Raw genomic sequence first — 7,224 nt, forward strand, 5'->3', positions numbered from 1 at the left:
ATGGGTAGATTCAGCTTGGCAATGGAGACTAAGTTGGGGAAGGAATAGGTTTGAGTGGAAGTGTGTACAAGAAGAAGAGTTATTTTTTACCTTGGCTAATATATATATGAATAGGCAGGCTAAGGAATTAATGGTGTGGTTAGGTGATGGTTTTGGTAAGTATTCAGTGAAATTAGCCTATGAAAACTTATATTATGTCATAGGCCAAAATAGTGATGTGTTTAAAAGTTTGTGGAAGGTGAAAGTGATGCCTAGTGTACTTACCCTCGCTGGAGGGTTTTGCTAGATTGAATGCCTACTAGAAAGAACTTATTTAGAAGAGGAGTAGACGTTGGCTTGGTTGCTTGTCCCTTGTGTCATTCAGGGGAGAATCTATGCAACATTTGTTTGTGGAGTAAAACATAACAAGCCAAGTATGGAATCGCCTCTACAAATGGATATGCACTGTGTTTGTTCAACATACTGAAATGATGAGTCACTTTGAAAAATTTTATTTGGTTCACACTAGCATAAAACAAAATCTATTGGGAAGGACTGTGGGTGGCAGTAGTGTGGAGTATTTGGGATCATATGAATAGGGTTATATTAAAAAGAAAAGGTTAAGTTGACGTGGAAGAAGTTTTTTATATGGCCCAACTCAAAACCATATTCTCATATATTATGGTCAACAAAAGATACTGTTTTCAGATTCCAAGGAGTCAAATGTGATGTTTGTTCAACAAGTGTGGTCGAATTTTGAAAGAAGGATCATAGTGCTTTGTAATCTTGACTCGGATGGGAGCTAAGAATGAAGAAGATATGAGTAGTATACCTGTGGTGAAGGAATTCATGGATGTATTTCCAGAAGAAATACCTAGATTACCTGCTAAGAGAGAAGTGGAATTCTCTATTGATATGGTACTTAGAGTTGGACTAGTGTCAATGGGACCTTAAGAATGGCTCCAGTCGAGTTGAGTGAATTGAAGAAGTAAGTTGAGGACTTGTTGGAAAAACAGTTCATTACGCCCAATGTATCTCCATGGGGGACTCTTGTTGATGTGAATTAATTTTAGGATTGTTTATTTTATGATGTGACACTTTACTTAGATTGAGATTTTAGGAATTTAAGAGTGAAGACCTTAGGAAAATGCCCACTGGAAATTAACTTAACCAAGTGGTTAAGTAGATGTGAAGGTTCATTTTACAAAGTCTAAAGGAAAAGACAATTATAAGGTGAAAATGATGCTAGAAGGTGCGGAATTAAAGAACAAGGAAAAGAAACCAAAATAGAATTGCCAAATGGAAACAAGGAAAACCAAACAAGAACATGATACAAAGAGTAAAAGTGGAATGACAATGGAAGAATAGATGAAGGAAGGAGAAAGCTTATGTGATGGATTTGAGAAGTGGAACACGCCACTTGGAGTTTGATTGGACTCCAAGATAAGTGAAAATAGCCGCCACTTGAGAGCTCTTAATACTCACAAGATAAGACCTAAATGCTAAGAGGAATTCAAATCTCACTAACACCTCACACAATTTGTGCAAAGTAACTCTTCTTCTATTAATTTCAACTTGAAAAATAAACTAGGTAGGCCTCCTATTTGTAGGTGAAGGAGCCTTGGAGAACATGGGCAACCTTAGAGTTTGACTTAGTCAAACCCGCATCCTAGGCTTATCCTTCTAGAAACTAGGTCAAAATGTCTTCCAAAATGGCTAGGAACAAGCTAAAATGCTATCTACACCCCCTATTATACTAAAGATACCTTATTCTAGCCTATCTTTGCTATTTAGACCCCTAAAGTGAGCCCAAATTATTTGCAAACATATTCTATTTTTTAAGAAGACGAAAAGGAAGAACTTCTGATATTCAGGTTTATAACTTCTTCTTTTGCTTATTCTTTCTCGAGGCATGGTGGGGCCTGGTCTTGTATCTTGAGATAACTGACCCTTTTGGGAAGTACTTGTTTAGTCCTTAGTTATCTGTCGATTTGTATAATGCTTCCCAGGTTCGAAAGAATTCGTCCTCGAATTTAGAACTCCTGCAAATAACATAGTGAGTTTGTTCACATGATTTGTATATGGTAGGTGTGAAGCAAACTTATGTTCATTAAGCTTAGGGAGATTACATGGTTGAATTCTAGCTACATGCCATGTTTGGAAAGAATATTTGGGGATGAAATGATTTTGGGAGAATCCTCTTAGAAGGTGATAACCTTATACACATTAAAGAGGTGTTCAACTTTAGCTTCCCATTCTAAATACAAAGTAGGGTCATTGGACCCACTAAAACTAGGTAACTTTACAAAATCAAAAGAATGTTGTGGTTGGTGGTGGTGTTGATGGTGCCGTTTTGCAAAAGTGTGCACTAGCCCATCATGTTCTTGACTCCCATAGTGCATGGATGGTCTAGGTGCTCTTGGCGGTTCCAATATCCTTTCTTGAATATTCCTCGCTTGAGCTTCTTTTAGTCTTTGCAATCTTTTCGCTAGTTGGCTTATTTTCTCATCTTTGTGGACAAGTCGCTTCTTGACCTCTACAAGTTCAACCAAAAGGTGGGTTTTGTGATATGATTGCGGTTTTGAAGGTTCACCTAAAGACAAATGACCCGTATTTTTTTTGCACAAAGGAACAAACAATTAGTGAAAGCAATTTAAACATTCCTCACGTTTGCGTCACTTTTGGTGAAATTCAAGAAGAGAACACAAAAAGCACTTCAAAGAAATTCTTCCACTTCACAAAAGGTCTTTCTTACGGTTGAGATACTCTCAAATGAAAAAGGTCAAAGCCTTAAACACTTGATCTTAAAGGAAACCACCACAAAACTTAAGGAAAAGAAATAAAAGACAAACAAGAAAATCTAACCAAATTTGAGAAAGAAATTATGACAACACTTGAAGAAGGACAATCAAGAAAAAGGCACACAAAAAGGACTCAAAGATACTTACTAAACTTTTAACAATGAAAATTTTCTTTAGAAATTGCTAAAGCAAAAGGATAAAAATTCCACAATGATTGAAATCAATTTGCCAATCAAGTTGAATCCAAATTTGGAAACTGATTTTCTTTAGGGATTGATACCACAAATTTGCGTTTTCACTAAGGACACAATAAGCACTTACCAAAAGGGTCAGTCATCTCAATATACAAGGTCAGGCCCCACCAAGCCTTGAGAAAGAATTAGCACTAGAAGAAAAAGTTATAAACCCGAATATCAGAAGTTCATCCTTTTGGTCTTCTTACAAAATAGAATATGTTTGTAAATAATTTGGGCTCACTTTAGGTGTCCAAATAGCAAAGATCGGCTAGAATAATGTGTCATTAGTATAATAGGGGGTGTAGGTAGCATTTTAGCTTGTTCCTGGCCCTTTTGGAAAGCATTTTGACCTAGTTTCTAGAAGGACAAGCCTAGGATGCAGGTTTGACTTAGTCAAACCCTAAGACTGCCCATTTTTTCCCTTTTCCCATCCTACCCCTTTAGCTTGTTCTCCAAGGCTCCTTCATTTATAAATAGGAGGCCTACCCAGTGTATTTTTTAAGTTGAAATTAATGTAAGAAGAGTTACTCTGCACAAATTGTGTGAGGTGTTAGTAAGGTTTGAATTCCTCTTAGCATTTAGGTCTTATCTTGTGAGTATTGAGAGCTCTCAAGTGGTGGCTATCTTTACTTATCTTTGAGGCCAATCACACTCCAAGTGGCGTGCTCCACTTCTCAAATCCATCACATAAGCTTTCTCCTTCCTTCATCTATTCTTCCATTATCATTCCATTTTTACTCTTTGTATCATGTTCATGTTTGGTTTTCCTTGTTTCCATTCGGCAATTCTATTTTGGTTTCTTTTCCTTGTTCTTTAATTCTGCACCTTCTAGCATCATTTTCACCTTATATTGTCTTTTCCTTTTGCCTTTGTAAAATGAACATTCACATCTACTTAACCACTTGGTTAAGTTAATGTCCAGTGGGAATTTTCCTAAGGTCTTCACTCTTAAATTCCTAAAATCTCGATCTAAGTAAAGTATCACACCATAAAATAAACAATCCTAAAATCAACTCACATCACCTATGCTTCTAGTTAAAAAGAAAGATTGAGGGTCTCGGTTGTTTGTAGATTACAAACAGTTGAATAAGTTGACCATAAAAAATGCAAACCCCTGCCATGCAATTCGTCGTTGCAGCGAGGGAGAGGGATCTTTTTCGGGTAGCTCGGATCCCCAATCCAGTGGAAGCGTCAAGCGGCGTAAGGAGGTCAATGTTGAAGAACCAAACGCTGAACACGAGACTATATCTAGCGGAGATGTGGGTTGTAAGTCATCACCGGAGCTCCGAAGGCTAAGGTCCACGTGGGGGCACGACACGCAAACTGCCCAACCAAAGTGGAGGTCGAACGGGGGAGTAGGATCACTCCATCATGGGGTAAATTCTTCTTCAAGGCTTAGCCACTATTCCTTTGCGGAATCGATTACCGATATTCATCATTGCAATAATCGACTCAAGCTTGAAATTAATGATGCTGAATCCGTTAGAATTTGGGAGTTGGGACGTAATCTGGGAATGCAGTGTTCAGGGGATGACGGGAGTTTGGTTGGAGAACTGGATCGCCTAGAGGTTAGGGACAAGGACGATAAAAAGGTCTCTCAGGTGGGTAGTGTAAATGAGTTACCATGATTATAGTCAATCTTAACATTAGAGGGTTGGGAGGGGGGACGAAAGCAAGGTATTTGAGTCACCTCGTGACTAAGGAGGGTGTTGAATTTCTTTGTCTGCAGGAAACGAAAACTTCCTCTTTTTCAGATTCAGATGCTTTCTATTATGGGGAAGTTGTAACATTGGGTGGGTCCACCATGAAGGGATCAATGGGGGCAGGAAGTATGATAACAATGTGGAATAAAGAAGCCTTCGAATATGGAATCCGTGTAGCAGGAACTGGCTTTATTGTTATTGTGGGCTATCATCTCGAAGCAAAACGTCATTGTGTGGTGGTGAATGTCTACTCAGCGTGTAATATACAGGACAAGATCCATCTGTGGGAAGCTTTGACGACGCTCAAGCAATCTCACCAGAACTTGGCCTGGTATTTATGTGGTGATTTCAATGCCGTAAGGAGGTCCGAGGAAAGAAAAGGGATTAGAGGTCACTCAAGTCAAAAGAAGGAGATTGTTGGTTTCAATAACTTTATCGAAACCAATGGTTGGATGGACATTCCATGTGTAGGGAAAAAAGTTTACTTAGTTCAAAGCAAATGGCACAACAAAGAGCAGATTAGATAGATTTATGGTCTCTAAAGAGTGGCTTTAGATTTGGCCACATCCAAACAGTATGTGCAACAGAGAACATTCTCGGATCACTGCGCTTTAGTACTAAAATCATGCGCTAAAGATTGAGGGCCTAAACCTTTCAGAACCTTCGATGTGTGGTTAAAGGAACCGGGTTTTACAGCTATGATAAAGGAAAAATGAGAATCGTATCAGGTGGAAGGTAATAGTATATCTGTACTCAAAGAAAAGCTGAAACTTTTAAAGGCAGATCTTAAAGTGTGGAACATAAGTGTTTTTGGTTGTGTGGAATCTGATAGAAGACGTATTGAGATGGAAATTGAGGAGTTAGATGGTGAGGATGACATTGATGCTCTAGAGGAAGAGGGGAGGATGAGAAGGATGGAATTGCTTAGTCAACTGGGGATGGTTAACAAAAAGTTAGACTCCATCTACAGGCAAAAAGCAAGAGTGAATTGGCTTAAACATGGGGACTTTAACTCTAAATTTTTTCCATTTTGCGATTAGATGGAGAAGGCTAAAAAATGAGGTCAAAGGTGTTGAGGTTGACTCTCAGTGGTGCAAGGAACCGGAAGTTGTACGGAGGGAACCAAAGTTACTCTTTGAAAAGAGGTTCATGGTTACGCAGGACTTTGGTGTACACTTGGGATCGGTGGAGTTCAGGTCTTTACCCTTGGAGGTGAGTAGGAATATGGTTGTCAGTTTCTCTAAGGAAGAAGTGAAGAATGTTGTATGGGAATGTGGAGGATCAAAAAGTCCGGGCTCGGATGGGTTTAATTTCAACTTCATCAAGAGTTGTTGGGAAGTGATTAAGGTGGATGTTATGGCAGCAATGCAACTTTTTCATGCAACAGGGTCTCTCCCGAAAGGTTGCAACGCTTTGTTCATTGCTCTCATTCCTAAAGTAAGAGACCCATCTTCGCTTGATCAATTCAGACCCATATCCCTTGTTGGAGTTATCTACAAGATCATCACAAAAGTCTTGTCAAGCCACATGAAGAAAATTATGTCGTTAATCATTGACGAATGCCAGTCAACCTTCCTTTGTGACAGAGGATTATTGGACAGTGTCGTTATGGCTAATGAAGTCCTTGAGTAGATCAAGAGGATCAGGAAGAGTGGGGTATGTTTCAAGGTGGACTTCGAAAAGGCGTATGATTCAGTAAGATTGAGCTTTTTGTTTGATATGCTTCACAGGCTAGGTTTCCATGACAAGTGGATCTTGTGGGTTAAAGGGTGCTTGGTCTCATCATCAGTATCTGTGTTGGTTAATGGGAGCCCTACGGAGGAATTCAAACCTTCCAGGGGGTTGAGGCAGGGTGACCCAATGGCTCCTTTTCTTTTCTTAGTGGTTGCCGAAGGTCTAGCAGGGTTGGTTAGACAAGCGTTGAGAACGGATGTACTTAGGGGAGTTAAGGTGGGAAGAAATAGCATTGACTAATGTTTGCTACAGTTCGCAGATGACACACTCTTTATGTGTTAGGACTCCTTTGATAGCATTTTTTCAATCAAGGCTATCCTTCGCTGCTATGAAATTATATCGGGTCTGAAAGCCAACTTCCACAAGTCTGAATTGACAGGTATTAGTATGGATAGTTTTGCTATGAGTACATATGCTAAAACCCTAAATTACAATACGATGAAGCTCCATTTCCAATATTTGGGGGTTAAGGTGGGTGGAAATCCGAGAAAGAAACAATTTTGGGAACCGGTAGTTAAAAAGGTCGAAGCTAAACTTAACTCTTGAAAAGGGAGATTTTTATCAATGGCAGGACGAATTTGTCTGTTAAAATTGGTGTTCACTACCATACCATTATTCTACCTCTCAATCTTCAAAGCCCCTGCAGCTGTGTGTAATAAAATCAGTAGTATACAGAGGAAGTTCCTTTGGGCTTGGGGAAAACAAAATAAATTGATATCATGGGTTAGCTAGGATAATGTGTGTAAGTCTTTAGAGGAAGGAGGCTTGGGG

The sequence above is a fragment of the Phaseolus vulgaris genome, chromosome 10, assembly GCF_051622355.1.
Source record: "Phaseolus vulgaris cultivar YP4 chromosome 10, ASM5162235v1, whole genome shotgun sequence".
NCBI lineage: Eukaryota > Viridiplantae > Streptophyta > Magnoliopsida > Fabales > Fabaceae > Phaseolus > Phaseolus vulgaris.